This window comes from Oncorhynchus keta, chromosome 19 (genome assembly GCF_023373465.1).
Source record: "Oncorhynchus keta strain PuntledgeMale-10-30-2019 chromosome 19, Oket_V2, whole genome shotgun sequence".
Lineage (NCBI taxonomy): Eukaryota > Metazoa > Chordata > Actinopteri > Salmoniformes > Salmonidae > Oncorhynchus > Oncorhynchus keta.
This window is the reverse complement of record NC_068439.1, coordinates 44,095,152-44,120,684: the sequence shown is the minus strand read 5'-3', so window position 1 is coordinate 44,120,684 and position 25,533 is coordinate 44,095,152. Positions and strand designations below refer to the sequence as shown.

General features: G+C 40.6%; 1 protein-coding gene across 2 annotated transcripts in view; it reads left to right on the top strand.

Annotated features, from left to right (window-relative positions):
• LOC118398336 (probable ATP-dependent RNA helicase ddx6) overlaps positions 1 to 16,473 on the top strand; it is a 55,623-nt gene extending 39,150 nt beyond the window's left edge. For both annotated transcript variants that reach the window (XM_052470639.1, XM_035793572.2), the window contains exon 14: positions 1,606 to 16,473. The gene's annotated coding sequence lies outside the window, so the exon portion shown is untranslated. The remainder of the gene's footprint in view (positions 1 to 1,605) is intronic.
• The last annotated feature ends 9,060 nt before the right edge of the window (positions 16,474 to 25,533 follow it).

The following is a 25,533-nucleotide window of genomic DNA, read 5'->3' as shown; positions in this document are numbered from 1 at the left end:
TTGTACTGACTTTTCCTTCTGGATGTTAGCAGGGTGAACAGGCAGTGGCTCGGGTGGTTGTTGTCCTTGATAATCTTTTTCGCTTTCCTGTGACATCGGGGGCTTTAGGTGTCCTGGAGGGCAGGTAGTTTGCCCTAGTGAAGCGTTGGTGATACAGCCTGACAGGATGCTCTCAATTGTGCATCAGTAAAAGTTTGAGGGTTTTAGGTGTCAAGCCAAATTTCTTCAGCCTCCTGAGGTTGAAGAGGAGCTGTTGCACCTTCTTCACCACGCTGTCTGTGTGGGTGGAGCATTTCAGTTTGTCGGTGATGTATATACCGGAAACTAGAAGCTTTCCACCTTATCCACTGCGCTCCTGACGATGTGGATAGGGGGGTGCTCCCTCTGCTGTTTCCTGAAGTCCACGATCAGCTTATTTTGTTGATGTTGAGTGAGAGGTTATTTTTCTGGCACCACACTCCTAGGGCCCTCCTTCCTGTAGGCTGTCTTGTAATTGTTTGAAATCAAGCCTACTATTGTTTTCGGACGTAACTCTGGCTCTTCCTTTCCTGTGGCGGCCCTCATGAGCCAGTTCCATAATAGCACTTGATGGTTTTTGCGGCTGCACTTTCAAAGTTCTTTGCATGTTCTGTATTGACTTACCTTCATGTCTTAAGGACTGTCGTTTCTCTTTGCTCATTTGAGCTGTTCTTGCCAAAGTAAGGACTTTGGTCTTACTAAAGAGGGCTGTCTTCTGTACACCAACCCTACCTTGTCATAACACAACTGACTTGCTCAAACACATTAAGCATGAAATAAATTCCACTATTTAACTTAATAAGGCACACCTGTTAATTGAAATGCATTCCAAGTGACTACCTCATGAAGTTGTTTGAGAGAATGCAAAGCTGTCATCAAGACAAAGGGTGGCTACTTTGAATCTCAAATAAAATGTATTTTGATTTAACACTTAGTTTTGTTATTAAGTGTTATTTCATATTATCCTTATATTATTATATTATCCTTGAGATGATTATTTCATATCATCTCAAGGATGAGATGCATCCTGTTCCATTGATCATCTGAGCTCAATTTTGTGTCTCATAGCAAATTGTCTGAATACTTGTGTAAATAAGATTTTATTTTTATACATTTACAAAAATGTCGTGTGTGTGTGTGTGTGTGTGTGTGTGTGTGTGTGTGTGTGTGTGTGTGTGTGTGTGTGTGTGTGTGTGTGTGTGTGTGTGTGTGGAGATTGAGGATTTTTTTATTCAATCCATTTTTAGAAAATAAGAATAACGTAACAATATTTGGAAAAAGTAAAGGAGTCTGAATACTTTCTGAATGCACTGTATGGCTGACATGCCAGTGAAAATGGCTAATATTTTAGGTCACCCCTAACGTGGATCTGAAATGGTCAGATGGGTGTAAGGAATATGGTCAATTCCTCAGATGGCAAGCTGACTCGATTACCATCTTCCTTATGTCTATCAAATAACTGTGGCTATAAAAGGGATATGGGATATATTTGTGTGTGTGTGTGTGTGTGTGTGTGTGTGTGTGTGTGTGTGTGTGTGTGTGTGTGAGACATATATTTTTAATCCTTGCCACTTATCTTCCATCCAGGACAACAGGATGTACCCGGCTTTTGCACAACATTCAGCTCTTGCAGCTCAGGCACCTCTTCAACTTATCTTTTCTCAATCTTCAGAACTTGGCACATGGATGTATTTGTTTTTGCTGATTTGTATGTCCTGTTCTTGTTCCCCTTTTATTTTATTTTATTTAAAAGATGATTGCATTTTTTGGCTAAAATAGTCTTAACCATGTTGTTTTGCACCAAAGGTAACTTGCCAAATGCACACTGAGTTATCAGTCCTTTTTTGGCTTAAGACACATAGGCTTATGTTTTTTGGATTGTATCCTGGTATTGCAAGGTAATAATCAGCTGAAAAACTTGAGATAGTTGAGGAACATTACCTTAAAAAGAAAAGTAAGAACCATGTAAAATATTGATCCAAGTTGTATTGTTTCCTGCTGAATACATCATCCACTTTTATGGCTAGTAGGTTTGGGCAATATACTGTACACTGGGATATTATATTTCGAAATAGTGACTGATTTTCAAAACTGTTTCAACTATGTTTTTGGGGGGGATTGGGGGCACCTGGGGGCTGCAGGGTTGTGTGCTTATAACTATACGAAATCTATGATGTCATTATAATTTAGATCCACCTCAGGTCTCCAGCTTTGCATTTGGTTTGCTAACTTGCTATAGGTACCTAAGTGGCTAGATGTCAAGATCAAGCTTCTTGGTTACAGCAGACATTCTAACCTGGGTACCAGTCTTTTTAGCTAACATTCCACTCCTTGCCACTCCTTGTCATTGCCAAAGACGGGCTTTTCTGCCATCTTCAAATATGAACATTCTATCATTAATGAGCTCGAGGAGAACATAGGAGTTGTTCCTAATTCGATAACCCCCACCTCTCTCCTCCAATCACAACGGTTATCCTAATATTGGAACTCAATTTTTTTCCCCTCCTCCACAGAACATAAACTCAGCAAAAAAAAATACATCCTCTCACTATCAAATGCATTTATTTTCAGTAAACTTGTTGAATCTTATGTTCATACAAATATTTACACAACTGAGACATAAACTGAACAAGTTCCACAGACATGTGACTAACAGAAATGGAATAATGTGTCCCTGAACAAAAGGGAGGTCAAAATTAAAAGCAACAATCTGGTGTGGCCACCAGCTGCAGTAAGTACTACAGTGCATCTCCTCCTCATGGACTGCACCAGATTTGCCTGTTCTTGCTGTGAGATGTTACCCCCACTCTTCCACCAAGGCACCTGCGAGGTCCCGGACATTTCTGGGGGGAATGGCCCTAGCCCTTAATCCACAGGTCCACCCTCCATCCACAGGTCCCAGACGTGCTTGATGGAGTTGAGATCCGGGCTCTTCGCTGGCCATAGCAGAACACTGACATTCCTTCCTTGCAGGAAATCACACACAGAACAAGCAGTATGGCTGGTGGCATTGTCATGCTGGAGGGTCATGTTAGGATGAGCCTGCAGGAAGGGTACCAAATGAGGGAGGTGGATGTCTTCCCTGTAACACAGAGCATTGAGATTGCTTGCTATGACAACAAGCTCAGATGCTGTGACTCACCGCCCCAGACCATGATGGACCCTCCACCTCCAAATCGATCCCACTCCAGAGTACAGGCCTCGGTGTAACGCTCATTCCTTCGATATGCGAATCTGACCATCACCCCTGGTGAGACAAAACTGTGACTCGTCAGTGAAGAGCACTTTTTGCCAGTTCTGTCTGGTTCAGTGACTGTGGGTTTGTGCCTATTGGTGATGTTTTTACTAGTGATGTCTGGTGAGGTCCTGCCTTACAACAGCCCTACAATCCCAGCCTCTCTTCGCCTATTGTGCACAGTCTGAGCACTGATGGAGGGATTGTGTGTTCGGTGTAACTCGGGCAGTTGTTTCCATCCTGTACCTGTCCCGCAGGTGTGATGTTTGGATGTACCGAACCTGTGCAGGTGTTGCACATGATCTGCCACTGCGAGGACGATCAGCTGTCCGTCCTGTCTCCCTGTAGCGTTGTCTTAGGTGTCTTACTGTACAGACATGGCAATTTATTGCCCTTTATTGCCCACATTTGCAGTCCTCATGCCTCCTTGCAGCATGCCTAAGGCACATTCATGCAGATGAGCAGGGACCCTGGGCATCTTTCTTTTGGTGTTTTTCAGAGTCAGTAGAAAGGCCTCTTTAGTGTCCTAAGTTTTCATAACTGTGACCTTAAAACCCGCTACCTACGACAACAGCCGGTGAAATTGCAGATGTTCAAAATACAAAAATCGTAATATTAAACATTCATGAAAATACATAATTTAAAAGCTTAACTTCTTGTTAATCCAACCGCGTTGTCAGATTTCAAAGGCTTTACGGCAAAAGCATACCATGCGATCTATCTGAGGACAGCGCCCCACACAAAAATACTTTTTCAACCAGCACATGCATCACAAAATCACAAATAGCGGTTAAATTAATCACTTACCTTTGAAGATCTTCCTCTGTTTGCAATCCCAAGGGTCGCAGCTACACAATGAATGGTCATTTTGTTCGCTAAAGTCCTTCTTTTATATCCAGAAAAGTCTGTTTAGTTGGCGCCAATGATCTCAGTAATCCACTCTTTCAACATGCATACAAACAAATCCACAAAGTTACCAGTAAAGTTCGTCCAAACAAGTCAAACGATGTTTCTAATTAGTCCTCAGGTACTCTATCTAAATAAACTATAACTGAGTGTAGTATGTTGAATAGGGAAGATGAGTAACAAAGTGCGCACACCTCATGCACGTGCCAACAAGACCACTTTTCTAATGAGAGAGTACTTGGAGTTCTTCAAACTACAATCTTTTCACAAAACAACCCTGAAACCCATCTAGTGGAAGCCATAGGAACTGCAATCTGAGTCCTATCTATTTGTATATCCCATAGGCAACCATATGAAATAACCTGTGACCTCAAAAAAATATATATATTTCGGATGGATAGATTTTCCTCAGGTTTTTGCCTGCGATATAAGTTCTGTTATACTCAGACATTATTTTAACAGTTTTAGAAACTTCAGTGTTTTCTATCCAATGCTACCAAGTATATGCATATCCTAGCTTCTGGACCTGAGTAACAGGCAGTTTACTTTGGGCACGTCAGTCATCCGAACAATAACCAGCCTCCAAAACAGGTTAATTGCCTACCGTCTGTAAGCAGTTCGTGTCTTAACGACCGTTCCACAGGTGCCGGTTCATTAATTGTTTATGGTTCATTGACCAAGCATGGGAAGCAGTGTTCAAACCCTTTACAATGAAGATCTGTGAAGTTAATTCATAAAAAATCGAAATATCTTTGGAAGACAGTGTCCTGAAAAAGGGATGTTTCTCTTTTTGCTAGTTTTTTTGTATCTGGTTGCTGAGCAACTTTTAAAAAATTGTCCAAACGAAATCAGTCTGTCAGAAGTTGCTAGTTCACGTCAAAATTTTCTAAGTAAACCAAAACTTAATTGCTTTGATTTTAGATGCATTCAAGATCCTTGTTGCCTAAATTGTTTTGTGCGTCTCAAAAAATCTATTGTATTTTTCAAATAGTGCCCCTTGTGTGCACTTCCGGTAATACAGTATACCCCAGTATGGTACAAAAAAGGTATGAAAATCTGGATAGCACCCAACCCTAAAGGGGTGGGTTCTAAGCTACATATTTAATTGTTTTAAGATGGTCAAAGAAAGGCAGTGAATAACAGTCCCCCCAAAAATGTAAAGGAAGTTTGTTCAGAAGTTTCAATCCTTTATCTGAGAGATGTAAGAAAGATCAGGGAATGTTTTAGTTTTTTTATTACATGTACTTATTCTCTTATTTTAGGCACTAAACTACAGTATCTCCATATACTTCCATTCCTTTAAAAAATATATATATTTACTGATACCGGGGACCTTCAGACGAGTCGTGAGGCTTGTGGGCATCCTAAAACTGAACACCATCGTGAGAGTCTCAGCTTTCCACAGAGGAGACATATTAGTGTGCATCCAAAACCAATGTTTTTGTGAGAAGACTGGTTTTACGGGATGTGTAATGGTCTGTCAAACACCGCTCTAACTCTGCCACCTTGCACCGCAGATGCCGAAGTGTGATATCGGCGGATGCTTAAACAGACTGCTTTTGATGGGGATTTTTGTATTGTTAATTAGATTTCTGCAAGGATGTTAAACAAACCAGAGTCATATTTATAAAATGCTTTTCGGCAAAAGCATACCTAGCCCAGAACATACCTAGCCCAGAACATAGCCCAGTTGACAAATTATTACAAACAGTAACCAGACAAATTATTACAAACAGTAACCAGCCAAGCAGAAGTGTTACAAAACTCAGAAATAGAGATAAAATTAATCCCTTACCCTTTGATCTTGGTGGTAATCAGAAGACATTCATTTACTCAATAAATGTTCCTTTTGTTCAATGAAGTCTCTTTATATCCAAAAACGCGAACAAAACTGAGGTTTTCTTCAGTAATCCACAGGCTCAAACTCAGTCAAAACAATCAAAAAAAAAAAAATCCAAATTGTATCCGTAAAGTTCATAGAAACATGTCAAACGATGTTTATATTCAATCCTCAGGTTGTTTTCTAGCATAAATGATTTATAATATTTCCACCGGACAATAACGTCTCCAATATAAAAGGTAAACAAGAAATGCACATGCGCCTGAAAAAAATCTGCGTCACGTTAGGGTCCACTCGTTCAGACTGGTCTTACTCCCTCATTTATAAGAATACAAGCCTGAAACGATTTCTAAAGACTGTTGACATCTAGTGGAAGGCATAGGAACTGAAAATGGAGTCCTAAGTCAATGGATACTGTAATGGAATTGAATAGAAATCTACAAAACAAAAAAACTACTATTTTTCTCAGGTTTTCGCCTGCTAAATCAGTTCTGTTATAGTCAGACACTATTTTAACAATTTTGCAAACTATAGTGTTTTCTATCAAAATCTACCAGTTATATGCATATCATATCTTCTGGGCCCGAGTAGCAGGCCGTTTAATTTCATCATGCTTTTCATCCAAAATTCAGAATGCTGCCCCCTACCCTAGAGAGGTTAAATAAATGCCTTTAAATTAGATTCCTTATTCTTTCCCCCTTTGTGCGCTGGACTGAAGTAGTTGGCAGGGACACATGGCCCCATTCAAACATTTAAACTTGTCTTTCTCCCAAGATACGGTGCCTTCGGAAAGTATTCAGACCCCTTGACTTTTTCCACATTGTTATGTTAAAGCCTCATTCTGAAATGGATTAAATACATTTTTTTCTTGAATCCACACAGTACTCCATAATGTTTGCACATACAGAAGTATATTTCAAATTGAGCTCAGGTGCTTCCTGTTTCAATTGAGCATCCTTGAGATGTTTCTACAACTTGATTGGAGTCCACCTGTGGTAAATTCAATTGATTGGACATGATTTGGAAAGGCACACACCTGTCTATATAAGGTCCCACAGTTGACAGTGCATTTCAGGGCAAAAACCAAGCCATGAGGTCGAAGGAATTGTCCGTAGGGCTCCGAGACAGGATTGTCAAAGAATTCTGCAGCATTGGCTGTCCCCTGTGGCCTTCATCATTCTTAAATTAAAGATGTGTGCAACCACCAAGACTCTTCCTAGAGCTGGCTGCCTGGCCAAACTAAGCAATCGGAGGAGAAGGGCCTTGGTCAGGGATGTGACCAAGAACCTGACAGAGCTCCAGAGTTCCTCTGTGGAGATGGTTGCCCTTCTGGAAGGTTCTCCCATCTTTGCCACACTCCACCAATCAGGTCTTTATGGTAGAGTAGCCAGACAGAAGCCACTCATCAGTAAAATGCACATGACTGCACACTTGGAGTTTGTCAAAAGGCACCTAAAGGACTCTTGACAATGAGAAACAAGATTCTCTGGTTTTGATGAAACCAAGATTGAACTCTTTGGCCTGAAATGCCAAGTGTTTCGTCTGGAGGAAACATTGGCACCATCCCCAGGGTAAAGCATGGTGGTGGTGCCAGCATTGTGCTGTGTGGATGTTTTTCAGCGGCAGGAACTGGGGTCTCGTCAGGCTTGAGGGAAAGACCACGCAGGAGTGGCTTCGGAACAAGTCTCAATGTACTTGAGTGGCCCAGCAAGAGCCCGGACTTGAACCCGATCGAAGATCTCTGGAGAGACCTGAAAGTAGCTGTGCAGCGCTCCCCATCCAACCTGACCGTGCTTGAGAGGATCGGCAGAGAAGAATGGGAGAAACTCCCCAAATACAGGTGTGCCAAGCTTGAAGCGTCATACCCAATAAGAATTGGCTGTAATTGCTGCCAAAGGTGTTTTTGTTTTGTCGTTTTTACGGTGTGTGTGTGTGTGTGTGTGTGTGTGTGTGTGTGTGTGTGTGTGTGTGTGTGTGTGTGTGTGTGTGTGTGTGTGTGTGTGTGTGTGTGTGTGTGTGTGTGTGTGTGTGTACAGTTGAAGTCGGAAGTTTACATACACTTAGGTTGGAGTCATTAAAACTAGTTTTTCAACCACTCCACACATTTCTTGTTAACAAACTATAGTTTTGGCAAGTCGGTTAGGACATCTAATTTGTGCATGACACAATTTTTCCAACAACTGTTTACAGACAGATTATTTCACTTAGAATTCACTGTCTCACAATTCCAGTGGGTCAGAAGTTTACATACATTAAGTTGACAGTGCCTTTAGACAGCTTGGAAAATTCCAGAAAATTATGGCATGGCTTTAGAAGCTTCCGATAGGCTAATTGACGCCATTTGAGTCAATTGGAGGTGTACCTGTGGATGTATTTCAACGCCTATCTTAAAACTCAGTGCCTCTTTTTTTGACATGGGAAAAAGAAATCTGCCAAGACCTCAGAAAGAATTTGTGGACCTCCACAAGTGTGGTTCATCCTTGGCAGCAATTTCCAAACGCTTGAAGGTACCACGTTCATCTGTACAAACAGTAGTACGCAAGTATAAACACCATGGGACCATGGGACAAAGCCATCATACCGCTCAGGAAGGAGACACATTCTGTCTCCTAGAGATGAATGTACTTTGGTGCGGAAAGTGCAAATCAATCCCAGAACAGCAGCAAAGGACCTTGTGAAGATACAGGTGGAAACGGGTACAAAAGTGTCTATATCCACAGTAAAACAAGTCCTATATCGAACTAACCTGAAAGGCCGCTCAGCAAGGAAGAAGCCACTGCTCTAGAACCGCCATAAAAAAGCCAGACTACGGTTTGCAACTGCACATGGGGACAAAGATCATACTTTTTGGAGAAATGTCTTCTGGTCTTATGAAACAAAAATAGATCTGTTTCTAGGGAAGGCTTGCAAGCCAAAGAAAAACATCCAGCACAGGGGTGGCAGCATCATGTTGTGGGGGTGCTTTGCTGCAGGAGGGACTGGTTCAATTCACAAAATAGATGGCAACATGATTAGGGAAAATTATGTGGATATATTGAAGCAAAATCTCATGACATCAGTCAGGAAGTTTGGTTGCAAATGGGTCTTCCAAATGGACAATTTTCCCAAGCATACTTCCAAAGGCTTCGAAATGGCTTAAGGAGAACAAAGTCAAGGTATTGGAGTGGCCATCACAAAGCCCTGACCTCAATCCTGTAGAAAATGTGTATGTTAACTTTTGACCCACTGAGAATAAATAAAAGCTGAAAAAAATAATTCTCTACTATTTATTCTGACATTTCACATTCTTAAAGTGGTGATCCTAACTGACCTAAGACAGGGAATTTTTACTAGGATTAAAATGCCAGGAATTGTGAAAAACTGAGTTTAAATATATTTGGCTAAGGTGTATGTAAACTTCCGACTTCAACTGTATGTATGCATGCATGCATGTATGGGGGGATTTAATCAATTTTAGAATTGGGCTGCAACATAAGATGTGGATAAAGTCAAAGGGTATGAATACTTTCTGAATTCACTGTAGATTCTTGTAATGGCTCACTAACACCAGCCATCCATTCCCGCTTACATTCACATGCCTTTTGCCACTCAAGTGCCTTGATTACGCTCCCATATGCACTCATTTCATCGGTCTTTCTCTCTCACACCACAAACAGAATACAAGCACAATTTAAGCTGAATCAAAACAATGGTTTATTCAGAGATAATTATGCAAGTAGAAAGTTCGGTGTGCACTCCTAGGGAATCTTGTTCCTGTTCGAGATGTTGTTCAATAACCAAGGCTCAAACTCTGACTGACATCATCTAGAATGTGAGTACTTTTAATATAAACATCGCAGCTTTTACTTAGATGCAATGTGATTGTTTTCCTGTCACAGTAATCAATTGTGTGGAGAAGATAAGATATAAATCCGATGTAAAACCGCATAGGTAACTAGACTAGGCCCATTGTAAAAACTGTGGATGTAAAAACTGTGGCCTACAATTAGGTTGCTATAGCACAGGACAAGAATTTACCTATATATATATATATATATAAACAATCTCAGACCAGTACAGGAGCAGTCCATGAAAAAGAAAGTTACAGTAGTGTCCAATTACTGAGCTTGTGCTGCATTTTATTCCCTATAAAGTGCACTTCTTTTGACCAGGGCCCATAAAGTAGTGAACTATATGGAATAGGCACATGTCTGCAGCTATGGAAAGAACTGGTGGAATTTACCATCTGATCAGTCGTATGCATCCAATTTCTGAAAGATGCACAGGGTATTGTTGGCGATTACGATTCGTTTTTAATTTTTTTACCTTTTATTTAAGCAAGGAGTCATGCTGAAACCATGGTCTCTTTCCAAGATGAGCCCTGAATGCACACATCAGTAAACACTACATATCTAATATATACTGAACAAAAATACAAAAGCAACAATTTCAAAGATTTTTCTGCATTAGTTCATATAAGGAAATCAGTCAATTGAAATACATTTATTAGGCCCTAATCTATGGCTACAGAAAATGTATCCGTTGGTCACAGATACCTTAAAAAATGTAGAGGCATGGATCAGAAAACCAGTCTGTCGTGCTGCATGAGGCAAATGGTGGTCCCATCTCCTTTTCATAGTTGATCAGGCTGTTGATTTTGGCCTGTGGAATGTTATCCCACTCCTCTTCAAGTTGCTGGATATTGGCAGGAACTGGAACACGCTGTCATACACATTGATCCAGAGCATCCCAAACATGTTAAATGGGTGTCTGGTGAGTATGCAGTCCATGGAAGAACTGGGACATTTTCAGCTTCAAAGAATTGTGTACTGATTTTTGTGACATGGGGCTGTGCATTATAATGCTGAAACATGAGTTGGTGGCGGTGGATGAGTGGCACGACAATGGGCCTCGGGATCTAGTAACGTTATCTCTGTATTCATATTGCTATTGATAAAATGCAATTGTGTTCGTTGTCTGTAGCTTATGCATGCGCATACCATAACCCCACCACCATGGGGCACTCTGTTCACAACGTTGTCATCAGCAAACTGCTCGCTCACACGACGCCATACACGTGGTCTGCGGTTGTGAGGGCGGTTGGACGTACTGGCAAATTCTCTAAAACTACATTTGAGGCAAATTATGGTAGTGAAATTAACATTGAATTCTCTGTTGGACATTCCTGCAGTCAGCATGCCAATTGTGCGCTCCCTCAACTTGACAGCTGTGGTGTTGTGACACATCTGCACATTTTAGTGGCCTTTTAGTGGCCTTTTACCACAAGGTGTGTAATGATCATGCTATTTAATCAGCTTCTTGATATGTCACACCTGTCAGGTGGTTAGATTATTTTGTCAAAGGAGAAATGCTCACTAACGGATGTAAACAGATTTGTGTATAAAAAAAGAGAAATAAGCTTTTTGTGCGTTTGGAACATTTCTGGGATCTTTATTTCAGATCATGAAACATGGGACCAACACTTAACATGTTGCATTTCATATTTTCAGTATACATATCAATTACACTATTACTTGAAAAGCAAACACAAAATAATACGAAAATAAATATCAAATGAAACAAACTCGATCTTCTGCCTGAATTGCCCTAGAGGCAATATTGCAGTTTACTTTGTGCAAAACAACATGGTTTAACATATTTTTAAGACCTGCTTTTTCTTTCTCAATGTAAGGGTCCCTTAAGTCATCTTTTTTGTTTTTTAGGTAGACGTTTCATGTTGGTAAGACTGGCCTAGTTTTGTGGGTATGTCTTTAGGGTAAGAGTCTAATTAGAATCGATATCCTAAGTGTGTTTTTTTTTCATCTCCATAATGGCAATTTTAAAGTTTAAATGTATTAATTGTTGGTATTTACTGTGCAGCCCAATGGTGCATGCCAAGCCCAAAATGTATTTTGACTAAAAACGAGGTAACAAACCATGCTTTTATTTTCAAATCTTCAGAGCTCTTGAGTGTGCTGTTCCTCACTCTGGCTCTGATACATATGAGCTGAGAACTTGGCAGACCTCTCATTTGTTATCTCTGCTATTCATTAGGACCCTGGTGTTTTTTAATTTAATTTTATTACATTTCAGACAGTTTTGTTATTGTGCAAGGCTGAGGGACTAATCTCATGTGGCGTGGGTTTGCTCACATCAGAATTATATATGAAAGCGAATTGTAGCATCTTCAAACTGGCAGCTGTGATATTTTCTTTGTCCCGCAAAAATGTTCGATGCGGATAAAAGCAGATGCATTATTTTTTTTGCTTTTAAATTATTTTTGGAAATGTTTGCTGAGGAGGGAGGGGGGCAGTGCTTTGGGGCACTAGGTTTGTGTGGGTTTGCGAGCCACATTGTCTTCAATATGAGGTGCTGAGGCATCTTGAATATTTTCTTTACTCTGGTACTTAAAGTGGAACTGAGATTTTCAGCAACATGAAACCTTATTAATCTGTTCATATACACCCCCAGGAAGAATATTTAATATTTTCTGACGATCGAGCACTTAGATATGGACATTTTCATTAATTCATAGAATGTTTAGTAAGGCATTTGTCAAAATTCTATAGCAGTTTAGAGTGGGAAAGCGGCCAAGCGTTGGCTAGCCGTTCAGTGAAAAAGAAATACCTGCCTGTCAACTTTTCATTGCGTACTGCCAGTAGACTTAAATGGTTCTTCACCAACATCTTCAGTGTTTTAACCAAATCATGTCTCATTTGCTTTACAGACAAATCTTATGTTTTTGAGAAAGTAAATAAGTTTAATACTAACATATGAATAATTTAGGTAAAAAGTTGGATATTAAATGTGTGGTGTCGCACAGTCTAATTGTACAATATACAATGTGTCCCACAATTTAAAAAATAAATAAATATAGAAATACACAATCGTGGACAAAAGTTGAATGACACAAATATAAATTTTCGCAGTCTGCTGCCTCAGTTTCTATGATGGCAATTTGCATATACTCCAGAATGTTATGAAGAGTGATCAAATGAATTGCCATTAATTGCTAAGTCCCTGTTTGCCATGCAAATGACCTGAATCCCCAAAAAACATTTCCGCTGTATTTCAGCCTGCCACAAAAGGACCAGCTGACATGTCAAAAAACCAACAACTGAAAGCAAAATGTATAGAACTGTAAACAAAAATAAGACATCAAAAGCAAAACCCATACACTTGTAAGCAAATAATTTTAAAGCGCAAGCAAAACTCTGACAAAATATTTGAATTCCCTGTCGATCAACATTCGGCGGTGTTGGTAACTGGTTCGCCATACACCTGCGCCGGACGTTGTGCAACAGGTAATTCATATGTTTACTTAAGTAGTTAGTTTGTCATTAAATGTATTAGATATACATGCTTCTAATAGCCGTACGTTATTGACCCGTGACTGACAATTTTGAAGTATGTTAGCAAAAATCCTAAAACGAGGTGACGTCAGACTTAAGTATGCAATAGAAAAAAAGCGGCAAGAGCGTAGGCAAAATCTATTCAATAGGATTGGTGGCTTAGAAAGTTTTTAACCAAAAAAGATTTTTGCATTCGTTTTCAAATATTTTTTAAATAATTTGTTTGTTTTGTTCTCGCTTTAAAATTATTTTGGGTTTTTGCTTTTGATGTCATTTTGTTTACAATTCTATACATTTTGCTTTCAATTGTTGGGTTTTTGATTTCAACATCCATTATTTCATCCCGTCCTCGAATATATAGCGTTTACGTTCTCAACTTTATTTTACATGTTCACAATTGGTTTTATTTTGAATTCAATACATATGGTGTGACATTGTCCCCATAGTGGCATGCCTGTACACCTTCCCTCCACTGTGAACTGTAAACGGGACAAACGAAAGCAGCGAAATGTAAGTTGAATTGACCGACGTGAGCCCACGAGGCTGTAATTTCATAAAGTAGACTCAACTGTTGACTGATTTTATACTCTTGTGTGTCCTATTCGGCTGGCGGACCTTGTGTTTGGAACGTGCGCTAGCCAACATTATTACTGGTGCAGCAGGGTAGCCTAGTGGTTAGAGCGTTGGACTAGTAACCGGAAGGTTGCAAGTTCAAATCCCCGAGCTGACAAGGTACAAATCTGTCGTTCTGCCCCTGAACCCACTGTTCCTAGGCTGTCATTGAAAATAAGAATTTGTTCTTAACTGACTTGCCTAGTTAAATAAAGGTAAATTACTGACTTGTGATCATTGCCCCTGCATGTTTTATTGTATTCTCATTCTTAGTTGCAGTCGTCCGTTTTTGTTCAAAATATTGAGTCATTGAAACTGAAACGGTGCATCCTGAGTGGGTTGTGGCAGCCAGCAATGTACCAGGCCAGCTGTGATTGACAACCTAATAGGAATCTTTTTTTTATTGGGGAATTATATTAATCATGCATGGAACTGCATTCATCTATTCTTTCAACAACCAATAATGCCTTATTGTAAGTCATGGAGTTAAGTCAAATAGTACCTCTTATAAAGTTGGTTTTGAAGCATAAACAGGGATTTTGTTTTATTTTGACTGATTTATATGAATGTTTGTTTCATGTCTGCAAAGTAGTTAAAATGCTGTCAGTTCCACTTTAAGAACTCCAGCACGACAGTGGACCAACCAATAGGGTTTGCAACAGATCTGACAGTCAACACATTTGTAATTTCTCCCAAATTACAAAGAAAGTATAATATTTTGATCATGTTTTTTTTTAATGGAGAGTGCTACCCCAGCTCAGTCATACTGGTTAGCTAGGTCAATCTTTTTACGAGGTGGTTGGTAATCATTTTGAGGAAATTGGTTTGTAAATTATTCATAGTTCACACAAGTCGTTTACAAAAACAGTATGAATTTGCTTCATTGGTAGAGTTGAAATATATCCTTTTTTTATACTGACTTACAGGATTTATATTGAACCTAAACCAAAAAAATAATAATTTAATGTTTTTGTGTGCTTTGCGTGAGTGACTGTCAGTAAGGGTTTTATATGTGCGTGTGTATTGTAGAGAGAAGGGTGGTGTGTGAGAGACGAGGTTGGTTGGTGTGTTTGAGAATAAGTTAGTGTCCCGTCACATTTGTTTGTTGGTGTGGATGTGATTGCCTGTGTGTCTGAATATGAATGACTGTAAGATTGTTTGGGTGGGTGTACAATTGGCTGAATGTGAATGTCTGTATGCAACTGTGTTTCTGTCTGCTTGTTTGTCAGTGATTGTGAGATTGACATACAAGGTCTTTTAATACCCTTATTTCTGTTTTCCTGGCCTGTTTTCTGACAGAATAACACTCGCCTATATAGTGTAAACCCCAAACTTGCCCAAGGCAGAGTTTGCTTCAGATTCCCCTAACCTAATGTTCTTTCCAATCAATTGGCACAAAGGGGGCTAGAAAATGGGCAATGTTAGGTGTTGAGACCGAGTATTTGGTCTGTCAGTGGGTAAATGTCTTTGTATGTCAATGTCTAGTCCTGTGTATGCTCTTGACCATTGAGTCAAGTTGTGACCGTGTGAATGAGTACAAATGGGGGAGGGAGGGTTCAATTGTTTAAATTCAAGATGTTTGGAAAGGGTAATCATGTTCATACTCTTTAAGAACACGAGTAAGAACTAGCCAATAAGACCTATGGCGGGGAATGGTGGAAGGGGTTTGGGGTACAATGCAATAAAGGCAACAAATGATGGTATTGCAGCATTGGTTTTGGAGAAAATAAACTAGTAAAGAATTCTGAAACCACAATATCCCTGATCCCCAAATTGCAATACAGCTAATTGACAGTGACGCCTCATGTATCTCCAGTTGCACCAATTCTGAATTGGATGTATAGCTGTGTTGTGCTTTTCTAATGCAGAGTCATGTTACATGCCGAGACTGCATTCAATAAACTGTGAGACTTGATTTGTATTCTCTTCCTGGAACCTGGATAGGAACGACTGGTCCTGAAATTCTAATTTGCTTGCTGAAATTCACACCCTTAATTGACCCATTTGTAACTGCAAAATTACTTGTTTGGTAAAAATGTTCACAACACCTTGAATGACGAGTAAAACATTTTCTGTAGACATTTTCAGGGGGAGAAGCCATTTTGGAATTCAGTTGTCCTGTTTTTTTCTGCAGTTCTTGTATGTGGGAATGTACACCTTGGTGGCTATAACTTTTTCTTTCTCATTTGTTCTTTTCAAACCTGTTCAGTCCCAGGAGTGAGAATTGCAGAATCAGTTTTAACACTGACACTTTGACCAGGTAGTTTTCTGATGTCTTACAAATCAGACGAGTAGTCAGCCACGATATTGAAACATGTACGGTTGTTCTCCTGATGATAAAGTCGATGGGTAAAGTGGCATCATTGATTCACTTACAATGCACCCCCCCAGTCTCCCTAGAATCATAAGCAATACAAGAAGCGTATTTTAAATGTTTATACTTCTATCACTCTGTCCTAAACTGTAGTTTAATGACATTGGAATTAATGCAGGGGGTTATAAAACATAATAAAAATGAATTTGAATTCAAAGTGTGTGTTTTTCATTGTTGCTGTCTTGAAGGCTTGTGTACATACCAGGCTGTGTGTTTGGATTTGACAGCTATGTGTGAAAATACCACAATCACATTTTGTCACATGCCTCATAAACAACAGGTGTAGACTAATAGTGGAAGGCTAGAAAAAATACTTTAGTCTGTCTGCACTTTCAGCTATGTAGGATTACATTTTTACATTCAGCAGATGTTCTTATTAACCAGAGCAACATATAAAGTCAGTGACTGCTCAGGTCATTAGTGTAAGTGAAAGGTAAAGCTTCTATAGATATTGACAGGATTGTGTCAACACAGCACATATTACACAACACTTGTGTTTGTTAGTGGTTGAGAATTTCTGCAAGTTAAAAGTCCACTCAGCAGAGAAAGATGGTAGGGCTGGGCGGTATTCTGTATTGCACTATATGCTGGTAATGCTGCACTGAACGGTTTGAGTTTTTACTTTACTTTTTATAACCGTCTTTCATTGTTTTGCTAAATGTGATATGGAACTCCGCCACGTATAATGTCAGTTTTTATAGTTCACTCCATTTGCTACTTGAGTCGTCTCGCTCTCCTGCTGCTGCATGCCGCTAACCACAAAAAGCCCCCTGTCACACAAGGAGAGAGCAGTTCTTCAAACAGAAGTTCACTCTGCATGGTCAGATTGATGCAACAAAGTTGGTGACATGCCGCTTTGCACAAGCATTCTATACACTTAGTTTGTGTATCTACTGTCCGCAAACTACTCTCTGCTAGTTTGTCTTTTGTTAGCAAGTTGTTGCTAAAATAATTGTTTAGAGGCTAATCAATAGTCAGCTGGCTGGCTAGCTAGCTTGCTAAATGTACTAAGAGTCTGAGCAAATGTAGCTAGCTAATACTGCCTGTTTGTGCAACGGTATCATATCAGAGTGGAATAGGGTCCAGCTGCAACATATCTCAGAGCAGTCTGTCATGTGAACATTTTCCCAGCGTGAAATAGCTACCCACTTTGGTGTGATGATTTCCACCTTTTAATCACACCATTCATATGGTGAATGTGGTACCACACGTGTAGTACGCGTTACCTTTTTGAATAGTGATTCCGAACTAGAAGGCCAAAGTTCAACTGCCATTACTAGGCTTCCATTTGCAGTCTTGGCTACATGGAGTAATATTATCTAGATTCACGTACAGGTAAATCTTTTGTTTTCGCTAGGTTTTTGTTCTTCGGTGGGGTTTTAATGGTGGACTTACAACCCAAAGAGGTGTGTTTCTGCCACCTACTGGATGTGGTGATTCTAAGTGAATACACCCTAAATCAAGCTTATCCAACTGGCCGAATTTGGCCCGTGGTTGGTTTTATTTGGCCCCGCAAGTTTTCTCTGCAAAATAAATAAATAAGAAATGTAAGTTTCATTCCAGATGCCTAACAGTAGACCGATTCAGACCAAACACACGGCCGGACAGTAGGTTGTACATACGTTGAATATGTTAAAATGTAAATGTGTGACTTGTGTAATAACTTTTCAGTTTTTTTTACTGCATGTAATATATTGTGTTTGTATGCTGACGTTTGCAAATTAATTTCCATGTAAATTGACCAAGTACCATGTAAATTTTAAAAAGTACCATGTAAAATGGATTACATTAATTTGTTTCCTCATCAATCTACACACAATACCCCATAATGACAAGCGAAAAGTTTTTATTTCTTGAAAATAAAAAACCTTATTTACATAAATATTCAGACCCGTTGCCATGAGTCTCGAATTTGAGTTCAGGTGCATCCTGTTTCCGTTGATCATCCTTGATGAAGACTATCTGTGTCCTGAAAGGCACACACCGGTCTACAGTATATAAGGTTCTGCAAAAAAAAAACAAGCCATGAGGTTGAAGGAATTGTTCGTAGAGTGCCGAGACAGGATTGTGTCGAGGCAGAGATCTGTGGAAGGGTACCAAAACAATTCTGCAGCATTGAAGGTTCCTAAGAACGTTGTGGCCTCCATCATTCTTAAATGGAAGAAGACTCTTCCTAGTGCTGGCCGCCAAGCTAAACAGCAATCGGGAGAAGGGCCTTGGTCAAGGAGGTGACCAGGAATCCGATGGTCACTCTGACAGAGCTCCAAAGTTCCTCTATGGAGATGGGAGAACCTTCCAGAAAGACAACCATATCTGCAGCCAGAGCCGGGCGGCCCTATACGCTCACTACGCAAGTTGCGTAGGGCCCCGCCAATTGCGCAAGGGCCCCGCCTCCCCCTTATGTCAAAGCGGGAGTCAATGTTTACAACTTCGATGAGAGGATGAAGCGGAACTATCCTTCTGGTCACGAAAAGAAAAGGGGGAAAAAACACCATGAGAGTGAATTGCGGGACAGCAACATAAGTGCCATGAGATTTTCAATGACCACAGGAAAAGGCGGGCCGAACAGGCCTCCATTAACATTGATGGGGCTGTAGTGGAGCGGGTCAAAAGTTTCAAGTTCTTTGGTGTCCACATCACCAACGAACGATCATGTTCCAAACACACTAAGACAGTCGTGAAGAGGGCACGACAACAACTTTTCCCCCTCAGGAGACACAAAAGATTTGTCATGGGTCCCCAGATCCTCAAAAACTTCCACAGCGGCACCATCGACAGCATCCTCACCGGTTGCATCACCGCCTGGTATGGCACGGCTCTACAGAGGATGGTGTGGTGTGCCCAATGCATCACCGGGGGCAAACTCCCTGACCTCCAGGACAGCTACAGCACCCGATGTCACAGTAAGGCCAGAAATATAATCAAGGACATCAACCACCCGAGTCACGGCCTGTTCGCCCCGCTATCAACCAGAAGGCGAGGTCAGCAAAGGTGCATCAAAGCAGGGACCGAGAAGCTGTTTTTCAGTCTCTATCTCAAGACCAATCGGACTGTTAAATAGCAATCACTAGCCGGGTTCCAACCGGTTACGCAACCATGCCCCTTAGAGGCTGCTGCCCTATATTCATAGACTTGGAATCACTGGCCAATTTAATAATGTTTACATACAGCTTTACTCATCTCATATGTATATACTGTATTTTATTTGACTGTATTTTAGTCAATGACACTCCGACATTGCTCAGTCTAATATTTATATATTTTTTAATTCCATTATTTTACTTTTAGATTTGTGTGTATTGTTAGATACTACTGCACTGTTGGAGCTAGGAACACAAGCATTTCGCTACACCCACGATAACATCTGCTCAATATGTGTTTGTGACCAATACAATTTGATTTGATTCATGACAACTGGGAACATGGAAAAAAACAAGGTTGAATCATGACGTCAGTGATTTTCAGGTCGGAGCTTTAGAAAGAGCCCGAGTTACCAACTTGGAATTCCGAGTTGGATGACCGTTCAAAACGTACTTTACCAGTCGGAGCTTGTTTTTTTTTTCTTCTGAGTTCCTAGTTGTCTTGAACTCACTGAAGTCTAAGATTTTCCAGTTGTTTTGAGAGCGGCAGAAGTCATGCTAGATTGACAGCAGGGCCAATGTTTTCAACCTTTTCTAGCCCATGGTGTGGTCGCAAGTGAATGTTTAGCTTGGAAAAGAGACCCTTAAACCCAGAATTGGACCATACACCTACACTGAAGAGGAGGCTAGTGATTGCTTTGCAACACTTGCACTTAGCCACTGATTCCATTCAAACCACTCATTGTTGAATTTGGAATTTCCAACTATAAAATTTCCAACTATACATTCACGTGCACATGCATCTATCTATTCAATGTTATCATGATTTGTTATAAGACATATTATACTTTAGTAGTCCACATGACCTGGTGATGTAAAAGTTTAAATTACATTATCTTCCATATTCCTAGAAATACCTTTAAAAATGTATATTCCTTCAAAAATATTGCCTACAGTTACCGTGTAAGGCACTGCAGGGTTGGGTGACCAGGGTCATCTGGGACTGCCTCCTGGGGGAAATCAGGCATGTGAAGACTATCTGTATCCTGGGTCACTTAATGAGGATAGACACGAGGACCAGCAGTGGCTCTGAACCTCGCCACCGTGTGTCAGAAGTGAGGTCTGCTGCTCTGCAGGATGTTTCAAGGATGGAGGCAATCTGTGTGCGAGAGATCTTCACCTCCTACTTCTTTGAAGAGGGTGCTGTTCCCTGGCAACACCATAGACTACACTATGCACAACCTAAGGCTCTTTTAAGAGCCATCCACATTGCAATAAGAGTTTTCTTCCATTCCTTCTGGAAATAATTCAGTATTTTTCCACATTTTGTTACGTTACTGCCTTAAATAGATTAAGTTATTTGTTTTCCTAATCAATCTACACACAATACCCGATAATGACAAAGCGAAAACTGTTTTTTATAAACATTTGCAAATGTATAAAAATAAATACAAGAAAGATAACTTATTTACATAAGTATTTAGACCCTTTGCTATGAGACTCGAAATTGAGCTCAGGAGCATCCTGTTTCCATTGATCATCCTTGAGATGTTTCTACAACTTGACTGGAGTCCACCTGTGTTTAATTTAAATTGATTGGACATGATTTTGAAAGGCAAACTCCTGTCTATATAAGGTTCCACAGTTGACAGTGCATGTCAGAGCAAAAACCAAGCCATGAGGTCGAAGGAATGGTCCGTAGAGCTCCGAGACAGGATTGTGTCGAGGAACAGATCTGTGGAAGGGTACCAAAAATGTCTGCTGCATTGATGGTCCCCAAGAACACAGTGGCCTCCATCATTCTTAAATGGTGATTACTCCATAGTTCCTCTGTGGAGATGGGAGAACCTTCCAGAAGGACAACCATCTCTGCAGCACTCCACCAATCAGGCCTTTATGGTAGAGTGGCAAGATTGGAAGCCACTCCTCAGTAAAAGGCACATGACAGCCCGCTTGAAGTTGGCCAAAAAGCACCTAAAGGACTCTAACCATGAGAGTCTGATGAAACCAAGACTGAACTCTTTGGCCTGAATGCCAAGCGTCACTTCTGGAGGAAACCCTAAGGTGAAGCATGGTGATGGCGGCATCATGCTATGGGAATGTTTTTCAGTACAGGGACTGGGAGACTAGTCAGGATCGAGGGAAAGCTGAACGGCGCAAAGTACAGAGATCCTTGATGAAAACCTGCTCCAGAGCGCTCAAGACCTCAGACTGGGGCAAAGGTTCACTTTCCAACAGGACAACGACCCTAAGCACACAGCAAAGACAACTCAGGAGTGGCTTCGGGACAAGTCTCTGAATGTCTTTGAGTGGTCCAGCCAGAGCCCAGACTTGAACCCGAACAAACATCTCTGGAGGCCTGAAAATAGTTGTGCAGCGACACTCTCCATCCAACCTGACAGAGCTTAAGAGGATCTGCAGAGAAGAATGAGATAAACTCCACAAATACAGTTGTGCCAAGCTTGTAGTGTCATGCCCAAGAAGACTCAAGGCTGTAATTGCTGCCTGAGGTGCTTCAAGAAAGGGTCTGAATATTTATGTAAATGTGATATTTCAACAATATTTTTGTTGAAATTATTTATCATTTCTAAAAACCAGTTTTTGAATTGTCATTATGGGGTGTTGTGTGTAGATTAATGAGGGGGAAAAAACGATTTGATCAATTTTAGAATAAGGCTGTAACCTAACAAAATGTGGAAAAGGTCAAGGGGTCTGATCACTTCCCGAATGCACTGTACACCACATGACCATAAGTATGTGGACATGTGGACGTCAAACATCTCATTCCAAACTCATGGGCATTAATATGGAGTTGGACCCCCTTTGCTGCTACAACAGACTCCACTTCTGGGAAGGCTTTCCACTAGATGTTGGAACATTTCTGCGGGGACTGGCTTCCATTCAGCCACAAGAGCATTAGTGAGGTCGGGCACTGATGTTGGGCAATTAGACCTGGCTCGCAGTCGGCGGTCCATTCCCAAAGGTGTTTGATGGGGTTGAGGTCAGGGCTTAACCCCAGCAGCAGACATTTTTGGTACTCTTCCACAGATCTGTTCCTCGACACAATCCTATCTCGGAGCTCTACGGACCATTCCTTCGACCTCATGGCTTGGTTTTTGCTCTGACATGCACTGTCAACTGTGGAACCTTATATAGACAGGAGTTTGCCTTTCCAAATCATGTCCAATCAATTTAAATTAACAACAGGTGGACTCCAGTCAAGTTGTAGAAACATCTCAAGGATGATCAATGGAAACAGAATGCTCCTGAGCTCAATTTCGAGTCTCATAGCAAAGGGTCTAAATACTTATGTAAATAAGTTATCTTTCTTGTATTTATTTTTATACATTTGCAAATGTTTATAAAAAACAGTTTTCGCTTTGTCATTATCGGGTATTGTGTGTAGATTGATTAGGAAAACAAATAACTTAATCTATTTAAGAAAGTAACGTAACAAAATGTGGAAAAATACTGAATTATTTCCAGAAGGAATGGAAGAAAACTCTCGATAAACCATTTCTGTATGGACCTCACTTTGTGCACAGGGGCATTGTCATGCTGAAACAGGAAAGGGCCTTCCCCAAACTGTTGCCACAAAGTTGGAAGCACAGAATCATCTAGAATGTCATTGTATGATGTAGGGTTAAGATTTCCCTTCACTGGAACTAAGGGCCCTAGCCTGAACCATGAAAAACAGCCCCAGACCATTATTCCTCCTCCACCCAACTTTACAGTTGGCACTATGCAATGGAGGTAGTGTTCTCCTGGCATCTGCCAAATCCAGATTTGTCCGTCAGACTGCCAGATGGTGAAGCATGATTCATCACTCCAGAGAATGCGTTTCGAATGGAGGCTTTACACCACTCCAGCCGACGCTTGGCATTGCGCATGGTGATCTTACACTTGTGTGTGGCTGCTCGGCCAGCTTCTGACAAAACAGTTATTGTGCTGATGTTGCTTTCAGAAGCAGTTTGGAACTCGGTAGTGAGTGTTGCAGACCGGTTCTGTGAACTTGTGTGGCCTACCACTTCGCGGCTGAGTCGTTGTTAATCCTAGACGTTTCCTCTTCACAACAACAGCGCTTACAGTTAACCGTGGCAGCTCTATCAGGGCAGAAAGGTGGCATCCTATGACGTTGGAAAGTTGAAAGTAACCGAGCTCGTCAGTAAGGCCATTCTACTGCCAATGTTTGTCTATGGAGATTAAATGGCTGTGTGCTCGATCTTATAGACCTGTCAGCGTCGGGTGTGGCTGAAATAGCCAAATCCACTAATTTTAAGGGGTGTCCACATAATTTATTATGTAGTGTTTGATATACACTGTGTACAAAATATTCAGAACGCCTTCCTAACGCTGAAGCTCTGCTTTATAGTGCGATTGACAATTAAAGGCATTATATTCCTGTGGTCGGGGAGAATTCATTCATGGTAAACGCTATATGTCGACTCAATCAGAAATGACTTTTAAATTCTAAAGCGGATCTTCTGCGATACAGATTGAATCCAGGCCTTTAAGGCAATGTTCCCACATTAGCAGAGACTGCATTCATGGTAAATTCTACATATATCGGTTCTGTCTGAAATTACCTTCACATTTCTATTGCGCACTCTGTAACGCTTCAGCGATACAGATAGAATATATCCCCAAGTATTGTATCAAAGGACACTTCTCTGCACTAAACATTTTATAGACCGATGCTGGATGTAGATATTTCTGTATTTAATTTTCAATACATTTGCTAACATTTCTAAAAAGATGTTTTCACTATGGGGTATTATTGTGTGTAGATGGGTGAGAAGAAAATCTATTTAATCCATTTTGAATTCAGGCTGTAACACAACAAAATCTGGATTTAATTTGTATTATTTAACCTTTATTTAACTAGGCAAGTCAGTTAAGAACAAATTCTTATTTACAATGATGGCCTACCAAAAGGAAAAAGGCCTCTTGCATGGACAGGGGCTGGAATTAAAAATAAATTAAATTAAAATATAGGACAAAACACACATCACCACAAGAGAGACAACACAACACCACATAAAGAGAGACCTAAGACAACAACATAGCATGGCAGCAGCACATGACAACACAGCATGGTAGCAACACAACATGACAACAACATGGTAGCAGCACATGGCAGCAGCTCAACATGGTACACACATTATTGGGCACAGACAACAGCACAAAGGGCAGGAAGGTAGAGACAACAATACATCACACAAAGCAGCCACAGCTGTCAGTAAGAGTGTCCATGATTGAGTCTTTGAATGAAGAGATTGAGATAAAACTGTCCAGTTTGAGTGTTTGTTGCAACTCGTTCCAGATACTAGCTGCAGCGAACTGAAAAGACGAGAGACCCAGGGATGTGTGTGCTTTGGGGACCTTTAACAGAATGTGACTGGCAAAACGGGTGTTGTATGTGGAGGATGAGGGCTGTAGTAGATATCTCAGATAGGGGGGAGAGAGGCCTAAGAGGGTTTTATAAATAAGCATCGACCAGTGGGTCTTGTGACAGGTATACAGAGATGACCAGTTTACAGAAGACCGTAGAGTGCAGTGACATGTCCTATAAAGAGCATTCGTGGCAAATCTGATGGCAGAATGGTTGATGTAAATTGAGAAGAGCGTGAGAATAATGGTAGTGGTAATAACACTGCAATAACTTCTCACTCACTGTTCATTACTCCAATGAATTCCTATCCATGTGCTAGTGTCTGAAACACTGACAATGACTTCAAAGGTCAAAAGTATTCCAGGTTATAGACAGGATCAAGAAACATTGACCAATGTATTGGAGACCAATATAAACCATGACAGCATAAGACTTGCTGGCCAAAGGCCGCTAAACAACATTACATATCAGTGTGATCTGAGCGTTCTGATTGATATCAGGCATGCTCTCTGCATTCTTGTCATTAAACATAAACCTTTGGAATAGTACATTGATAGGACACTTTCCAATTGGCTGAACACTATGAATACTGACAATTGGCTTTCTTTACTCGTCCGTCTCCTTACCTCGATCTGAAAAGATAGGGTCGGTTAAACCGGTGACCAAGGGATTTGGTTTCACCTTTTAAGTCTCGTATTAGGGGCTTTTTTTCCTAATATGCAACCTTTTAAGTCACATATTAGGC